The sequence below is a fragment of the Salmo salar genome, chromosome ssa11 (genome assembly GCF_905237065.1).
Source record: "Salmo salar chromosome ssa11, Ssal_v3.1, whole genome shotgun sequence".
Classification (NCBI taxonomy): domain Eukaryota; kingdom Metazoa; phylum Chordata; class Actinopteri; order Salmoniformes; family Salmonidae; genus Salmo; species Salmo salar.
The window spans coordinates 58,016,360-58,026,277 of NC_059452.1; positions in this window are offsets into that span (position 1 = coordinate 58,016,360).

The window sequence follows — 9,918 nt, forward strand, 5'->3', positions numbered from 1 at the left end:
CAGTACAGCTCTCTGGTCTATAGAGTAGTAACCATTTCAACATGTAGCTACAGTACAGCTCTCTGGTCTATAGAGTAGTAACCATTTCAACATGTAGCTACAGTACAGCTCTCTGGTCTATAGAGTAGTAACCATTTAAATATGTAGCTACAGTACAGCTCTCTGGTCTATAGCGTAGTAAGCATTTCAACGTGTAGCTACAGTACAGCTCTCTGGTCTATAGAGTAGTCACCATTTCAACATGTAGCTACAGTACAGCTCTCTGGTCTATAGAGTAGTAACCAATTCAACGTGTAGCTACAGTACAGCTCTCTGGTCTATAGAGTAGTAACCATTTCAACTTGTAGCTACAGTACAGCTCTCTGGTCTATAGAGTAGTAACCATTTCAACATGTAGCTACAGTACAGCTCTCTGGTCTATAGAGTAGTAACCATTTCAACATGTAGCTACAGTACAGCTCTCTGGTCTATAGAGTAGTAACCATTTCAACATGTAGCTACAGTACAGCTCTCTGGTCTATAGAGTAGTAACCATTTCAATATGTAGCTACAGTACAGCTCTCTGGTCTATAGCGTAGTAACCATTTCAACATGTAGCTACAGTACAGCTCTCTGGTCTATAGAGTAGTAACCATTTCAACATGTAGCTACAGTACAGCTCTCTGGTCTATAGAGTAGTAACCATTTCAACATGTAGCTACAGTACAGGTCTCTGGTCTATAGAGTAGTAACCATTTCAACATGTAGCTACAGTACAGCTCTCTGGTCTATAGAGTAGTCACCATTTCAACATGTAGCTACAGTACAGCTCTCTGGTCTATAGAGTAGTAACCAATTCAACGTGTAGCTACAGTACAGCTCTCTGGTCTATAGAGTAGTAACCATTTCAACGTGTAGCTACAGTACAGCTCTCTGATCTATAGAGTAGTAACCATTTCAACATGTAGCTACAGTACAGCTCTCTGGTCTATAGAGTAGTAACCATTTCAACATGTAGCTACAGTACAGCTCTCTGGTCTATAGAGTAGTAACCATTTCAACATGTAGCTACAGTACAGCTCTCTGGTCTATAGAGTAGTAACCATTTCAATATGTAGCTACAGTACAGCTCTCTGGTCTATAGCGTAGTAACCATTTCAACATGTAGCTACAGTACAGCTCTCTGGTCTATAGAGTAGTCACCATTTCAACATGTAGCTACAGTACAGCACTCTGGTCTATAGAGTAGTAACCAATTCAATGTTTAGCTACAGTACAGCTCTCTGGTCTATAGAGTAGTAACCATTTCAACATGTAGCTACAGTACAGCTCTCTGGTCTATAGAGTAGTAACCATTTCAACATGTAGCTACAGTACAGCTCTCTGGTCTATAGAGTAGTAACCATTTCAACATGTAGCTACAGTACAGCTCTCTGGTCTATAGAGTAGTAACCATTTCAACATGTAGCTACAGTACAGCTCTCTGGTCTATAGAGTAGTAACCATTTCAACATGTAGCTACAGTACAGCTCTCTGGTCTATAGAGTAGTAACAATTTCAACATGTAGCTACAGTACAGCTCTCTGGTCTATAGAGTAGTAACCATTTCAACATGTACCTACAGCTCTCTGGTCTATAGAGTAGTAACCATTTCAACATGTAGCTACAGCTCTATGGTCTATAGAGTAGTAACCATTTCAACATGTAGCTACAGTACAGCTCTCTGGTCTAGAGAGTAGTAACCATTTCAACATGTAGCTACAGCTCTCTGGTCTGTAGACTAGTAACCATTTCAACATGTAGCTACAGTACAGCTCTCTGGTCTATAGAGTAGTAACCATTTCAACATGTAGCTACAGTACAGCTCTCTGGTCTATAGAGTAGTAACCATTTCAACATGTACCTACAGCTCTCTGGTCTATAGAGTAGTAACCATTTCAACATGTAGCTACAGCTCTATGGTCTATAGAGTAGTAACCATTTCAACATGTAGCTACAGTACAGCTCTCTGGTCTAGAGAGTAGTAACCATTTCAACATGTAGCTACAGCTCTCTGGTCTGTAGACTAGTAACCATTTCAACATGTAGCTACAGTACAGCTCTCTGGTCTATAGAGTAGTAACCATTTCAACATGTAGCTACAGTACAGCTCTTTGGTCTATAGAGTAGTAACCATTTCAACATGTAGCTACAGTACAGCTTTCTGGTCTATAGAGAAGTAACCATTTCAACATGTAGCTACAGTACAGCTCTCTGGTCTATAGAGTAGTAACCATTTCAACATGTAGCTACAGTACAGCTCTCTGGTCTATAGAGTAGTAACAATTTCAACATGTAGCTACAGTACAGCTCTCTGGTCTATAGAGTAGTAACCATTTCAACATGTACCTACAGCTCTCTGGTCTATAGAGTAGTAACCATTTCAACATGTAGCTACAGCTCTATGGTCTATAGAGTAGTAACCATTTCAACATGTAGCTACAGTACAGCTCTCTGGTCTAGAGAGTAGTAACCATTTCAACATGTAGCTACAGCTCTCTGGTCTGTAGACTAGTAACCATTTCAACATGTAGCTACAGTACAGCTCTCTGGTCTATAGAGTAGTAACCATTTCAACATGTAGCTACAGTACAACTCTCTGGTCTATAGAGTAGTAACCATTTCAACATGTACCTACAGCTCTCTGGTCTATAGAGTAGTAACCATTTCAACATGTAGCTACAGCTCTATGGTCTATAGAGTAGTAACCATTTCAACATGTAGCTACAGTACAGCTCTCTGGTCTAGAGAGTAGTAACCATTTCAACATGTAGCTACAGCTCTCTGGTCTGTAGACTAGTAACCATTTCAACATGTAGCTACAGTACAGCTCTCTGGTCTATAGAGTAGTAACTATTTCAACATGTAGCTACAGCTCTCTGGTCTATAGTGTAGTAACCATTTCAATATGTAGCTACAGTACAGCTCTCTGGTCTATAGAGTAGTAACCATTTCAATATGTAGCTACAGTACAGCTCTCTGGTCTATAGCGTAGTAACCATTTCAACATGTAGCTACAGTACAGCTCTCTGGTCTATAGAGTAGTAACCATTTCAACATGTAGCTACAGTACAGCTCTCTGGTCTATAGAGTAGTAACCATTTCAACATGTAGCTACAGTACAGCTCTCTGGTCTATAGAGTAGTAACCATTTCAACATGTAGCTACAGTACATTTCTCTGGTCTATAGAGTAGTAACCATTTCAACATGTAGCTACAGTACAGCTCTCTGGTCTATAGAGTAGTAACCATTTCAACATGTAGCTACAGTACAGCTCTCTGGTCTATAGAGTAGTAACCATTTCAACATGTAGCTACAGCTCTCTGGTCTATCGAGTAGTAACCTTTTCAACATGAAGCTACAGTACAGCTCTCTGGTCTATAGAGTAGTAACCATTTCAACATGTAGCTACAGCTCTCTGGGCTATAGACTAGTAACCATTTCAACATGTAGCTACAGTACAGCTCTCTGGTCTATAGAGTAGTAACTATTTCAACATGTAGCTACAGTACAGCTCTCTGGTCTATAGATTAGTAACCATTTCAACATGTAGCTACAGCTCTCTGGTCTATAGAGTAGTAACCATTTCAACATGTAGCTACAGTACAGCTCTCTGGTCTATAGAGTAGTAACCATTTCAACATGTAGCTACAGTACAGCTCTCTGGTATATAGAGTAGTAACCATTTCAACATGTAGCTACAGTACAGCTGTCTGGTCTATAGAGTAGTAACCATTTCAACATGTAGCTACAGCTCTCTGGTCTATAGAGTAGTAACCATTTCAACATGTAGCTACAGCTCTCTGGTCTATAGAGTAGTAACCATTTCAACATGTAGCTACAGCTCTCTGGTCTGTAGAGTAGTAACTATTTTAACATGTAGCTACAGCTCTCTGGTCTATAGACTAGTAACCATTTCAACATGTAGCTACAGAACAGCTCTCTGGTCTATAGAGTAGTAACTATTTCAACATGTAGCTACAGTACAGCTCTCTGGTCTATAGCGTAGTAACCATTTCAACATGTAGCTACAGTACAGCTCTCTGGTCTATAGAGTAGTCACCATTTCAACATGTAGCTACAGCTCTCTGGTCTATAGAGTAGTAACCATTTCAATATGTAGCTACAGTACAGCTCTCTGGTCTATAGCGTAGTAACCATTTCAACATGTAGCTACAGTACAGCTCTCTGGTCTATAGAGTAGTCACCATTTCAACATGTAGCTACAGTACAGCTCTCTGGTCTATAGAGTAGTAACCATTTCAACGTGTAGCTACAGTACAGCTCTCTGGTCTATAGAGTAGTAACCATTTCAACATGTAGCTACAGTACAGCTCTCTGGTCTAGAGAGTAGTAACCATTTCAACATGTAGCTACAGTACAGCTCTCTGGTCTATAGAGTAGTAACCATTTCAACATGTACCTACAGCTCTCTGGTCTATAGAGTAGTAACCATTTCAACATGTAGCTACAGCTCTATGGTCTATAGAGTAGTAACCATTTCAACATGTAGCTACAGTACAGCTCTCTGGTCTAGAGAGTAGTAACCATTTCAACATGTAGCTACAGCTCTCTGGTCTGTAGACTAGTAACCATTTCAACATGTAGCTACAGTACAGCTCTCTGGTCTATAGAGTAGTAACTATTTCAACATGTAGCTACAGCTCTCTGGTCTATAGAGTAGTAACCATTTCAACATGTAGCTACAGTACAGCTCTCTGGTCTATAGAGTAGTAACCATTTCAACATGTAGCTACAGTACAGCTCTCTGGTCTATAGAGTAGTATCCATTTCAACATGTAGCTACAGCTCTCTGGTCTATAGAGTAGTAACCATTTCAATATGTAGCAACAGTACAGCTCTCTGGTCTATAGCGTAGTAACCATTTCAACATGTAGCTACAGTACAGCTCTCTGGTCTATAGAGTAGTAACCATTTCAACATGTAGCTACAGCTCTCTGGTCTATAGAGTAGTAACCATTTCAACATGTAGCTACAGTACAGCTCTCTGGTCTATAGAGTAGTAACCATTTCAACATGTAGCTAAAGCTCTCTGGTCTACAGAGTAGTAACCATTTCAACATGTAGCTACAGCTCTCTGGTCTATAGAGTAGTAACCATTTCAACATGTAGCTACAGTACAGCTCTCTGGTCTATAGAGTAGTAACCATTTCAACATGTAGCTACAGCTCTCTGGTCTATAGAGTAGTAACCATTTCAACATGTACCTACAGCTCTCTGGTCTATAGAGTAGTAACCATTTCAACATGTAGCTACAGCTCTCTGGTCTATAGACTAGTAACCATTTCAACATGTAGCTACAGTACAGCTCTCTGGTCTATAGAGTAGTAACCATTTCAACATGTAGCTACAGTACAGCTCTCTGGTCTATAGAGTAGTATCCATTTCAACATGTAGCTACAGCTCTCTGGTCTATAGAGTAGTAACCATTTCAATATGTAGCTACAGTACAGCTCTCTGGTCTATAGAGTAGTAACCATTTCAATATGTAGCTACAGTACAGCTCTCTGGTCTATAGCGTAGTAACCATTTCAACATGTAGCTACAGTACAGCTCTCTGGTCTACAGAGAAGTAACCATTTCAACATGTAGCTACAGTACAGCTCTCTGGTCTATAGAGTAGTAACCATTTCAACATGTAGCTACAGTACAGCTCTCTGGTCTATAGAGTAGTAACCATTTCAACATGTAGCTACAGTACAGCTCTCTGGTCTATAGAGTAGTATCCATTGCAACATTTAGCTACAGCTCTCTGGTCTATAGAGTAGTAACCATTTCAATATGTAGCTACAGTACAGCTCTCTGGTCTATAGCGTAGTAACCATTTCAACATGTAGCTACAGTACAGCTCTCTGGTCTATAGAGTAGTAACCATTTCAACATGTAGCTACAGAACATTTATCTGGTCTATAGAGTAGTAACCATTTCAACATGTAGCTACAGTACAGCTCTCTGGTCTATAGAGTAGTAACCATTTCAACATGTAGCTACAGTACAGCTCTCTGGTCTATAGAGTAGTAACCATTTCAACATGTAGCTACAGCTCTCTGGTCTATCGAGTAGTAACCATTTCAACATGAAGCTACAGTACAGCTCTCTGGTCTATAGAGTAGTAACCATTTCAACATGTAGCAACAACTCTGGTCTATAGAGTAGTAACCATTTCAACATGTAGCTACAGCTCTCTGGTCTATAGAGTAGTAACCATTTCAACATGTAGCTACAGTACAGCTCTCTGGTCTATAGAGTAGTAACCATTTCAACATGTAGCTACAGCTCTCTGGTCTATAGAGTAGTAACCATTTCAACATGTAGCTACCGTACAGCTCTCTGGTCTATAGAGTAGTAACCATTTCAACATGTAGCTACAGCTCTCTGGTCTACAGAGTAGTAACCATTTCAACATGTAGCTACAGCTCTCTGGTCTATAGAGTAGTAACCATTTCAACATGTAGCTACAGTGCAGCTCTCTGGTCTAGAGAGTGGTAACCATTTCAACATGTAGCTACAGTACAGCTCTCTGGTCTATAGAGTAGTAACTATTTCAACATGTAGCTACAGTACAGCTCTTTGGTCTATAGAGTAGTAACCATTTCAACATGTAGCTACAGCTCTCTGGTCTATAGAGTAGTAACCATTTCAATATGTAGCCACAGTACAGCTCTCTGGGCTATAGAGTAGTAACCATTTCAATATGTAGCTACAGTACAGCTCTCTGGTCTATAGCGTAGTAACCATTTCAACATGTAGCTACAGTACAGCTCTCTGGTCTATAGAGTAGTAACCATTTCAACATGTAGCTAAAGTACAGCTCTCTGGTCTATAGAGTAGTAACCATTTCAACATGTAGCTACAGTACAGCTCTCTGGTCTATAGAGTAGTAACCATTTCAACATGTAGCTACAGTACAGCTCTCTGGTCTATAGAGTAGTAACCATTTCAACATGTAGCTACAGTACAGCTCTCTTGTCTATAGAGTAGTAACCATTTCAACATGTAGCTACAGTACAGCTCTCTGGTCTATAGAGTAGTAACCATTTCAACATGTAGCTACAGTACAGCTCTCTGGTCTATAGAGTAGTAACGATTTCAACATGTAGCTTCAGCTCTCTGGTCTATCGAGTAGTAAACATTTCAACATGAAGCTACAGTAAAGCTCTCTGGTCTATAGAGTAGTAACCATTTCAACATGTAGCTACAGCTCTCTGGTCTATAGAGTAGTAACCATTTCAACATGTAGCTACAGTACAGCTCTCTGGTCTATAGAGTAGTAACCATTTCAACATGTAGCTTCAGCTCTCTGGTCTATCGAGTAGTAAACATTTCAACATGAAGCTACAGTAAAGCTCTCTGGTCTATAGAGTAGTAACCATTTCAACATGTAGCTACAGCTCTCTGGTCTATAGAGTAGTAACCATTTCAACATGTAGCTACAGTACAGCTCTCTGGTCTATAGAGTAGTAACCATTTCAACATGTAGCTACAGCTCTCTGGTCTATAGAGTAGTAACCATTTCAACATGTAGCTACAGTACAGCTCTCTGGTCTATAGAGTAGTAACCATTTCAACATGTAGCTACAGCTCTCTGGTCTACAGAGTAGTAACCATTTCAACATGTAGCTACAGTACAGCTCTCTGGTCTATAGAGTAGTAACCATTTCAACATGTTGCTACAGCTCTCTGGTCTATAGAGTAGTAACCATTTCAACATGTAGCTTACAGTACAGCTCTCTGGTCTATAGAGTAGTAACCATTTCAACATGTAGCTACAGCTCTCTGGTCTATAGAGTAGTAACCATTTCAACATGTAGCTACAGCTCTCTGGTCTATAGAGTAGTAACCATTTCAACATGTAGCTACAGCTCTCTGGTCTATAGAGTAGTAACCATTTCAACATGTAGCTACAGAATCACGTTGTCAGTGTAAATAACAGTAAAGATGACGAGGTTGTGAGGGGATGGATTGTACAACTCAGAATCCCTTTGTCAGTGTAAATAATCAGTGTATTGAACATCGCCTGGGGAAAATGTTTTGATACATTGATTTAGCTTGGAGTTTGCACTTTTGTGACTGTTCCATTGGATCCATTGTTTTAGACACAGCTCATGTACAGTTGAAGTCAGAAGTTTACATACACCTCAGCCAAACACATTTAAACACAGTTTTTCACAATTCCTGACATTTAATCCTTGCAAAAATTCCCTGTCTTAGGTCAGTTAGGATCGCCACTTTATTTTAAGAATGTGAAATGTCAGAATAATAGTAGAGAGAATGATTTATTTCAGCTTTTCTTTCTTTCATCACATTCCCAGTGGGTCAGAAGTGTACATACACTAAATTAGTATTTGGTAGTATTTCCTTTAAATTGTTTAACTTGGGTCAAACTTTTTGGGTAGCCTTCCACAAGCTTCCCACAATAAATTGGGTGAATTTTGGCCCATTCCTCCTGACAGAGCTGGTGTAACTGAGTCAGGTTTGTAGGCCTCCTTGCTCGCACACACTTTTTCAGTTCTGCCAACACATTTTCTATAGAATTCAGGTCAGGGCTTTGTGATGGCCACTCCAATACCTTGACTTTGTTGTCCTAAAGCCATTTTGCCACAACTTTGGAAGTATGCTTGGGGTCATTGTCCATTTGGAAGACCCATTTGCGACCAAGCTTTAACTTCCTGACTGATGTCTTGATGTTGCTTCAATATCTCCAAATAATTTTCCTCCCTCATGAGCCATCTATTTTGTGAAGTGCACCAGTCCCTCCTGCAGAAAAGCACCCCAACAACATGATGCTGTCACCCCTGTGCTTCACGGTTGGGATGGTGTTCTTCGGCTTGCAAGCCTCCCCCTTTTTGCCTTTCAGGTTATGTCGATATAGGACTCGTTTTACTGTGGATATCGATACTTTTGTACCTGTTTCCTCCAGCATCTTCACAAGATCCTTTGCTGCTGTTCTGGGATTGATTTGCACTTTTCGCACTGAAGTACGTTCATCTCTAGGAGAGCGGTATGACGGCTGTGTGGTCCCATGATGTTTATACTTGTGTACTATCGTTTGTACAGATGGACGTGGTACCTTCAGGTGTTTGGAAATTGCTCCTAAGGATGAACTAGACTTGTGGAGGTCTACAATTATTTTTCTGAGGTCTTGGCTGATTTCTTTTGATTTTCCCATGATGTCAAGCAAAGAGGCACTGAGTTTGAAGGTAGGACTTGAAATACTTCCACAGGTACACCTCCAATTGACTAAAATTATGTCAATTAGCCTATCAGAAGCTTCTAAAGCCATGACATAATTTGGGGGAATTTTCCAAGCTGTTTAAAGGCACAGTCAACTTAGTGTATGTAAACTTATGACCCACTGGATTTGTGATAGTGAATTATAAGTGAAATAATCTGTAAACAATTGTTGGAAAAATTACTTGTCATGCGCAAAGTAGATGTCCTAACTGACTTGCCAACACTGTAGTTTGTTGATAAGAAATTTGTGGAGTGGTTGAAAAACTAGTTTTAATGACTGCAACCTGTGTGTATGTAAAGTTCCGACTTCAACTGTGTTTCATTATCTGGGCAGCAGATGACAGTACCTGCATGGTGGACTCCAAGAATCTACAGTGCTACAGTATAGTTTACACTACAGTACCCCCTTCTGGTATTCTGGTGGTGTCCTTTGCCCCAAATGAGAGCTGTGTTCAGTTTAGGAGGAATACACTCTATATTGTATTCTAGTTGCCAAGTAGACCTATGCATTTCATTTAAACTTAGCTAATATAATTTAACTGTAAATGGAGATAGAGTAAGTAGGCTGCAGTAGTAACCTCGGTATCATAGATGGTAAGAGGTTAGATAAAAATTAAAAAGTTTAGGTACCGAATGAAAAATAC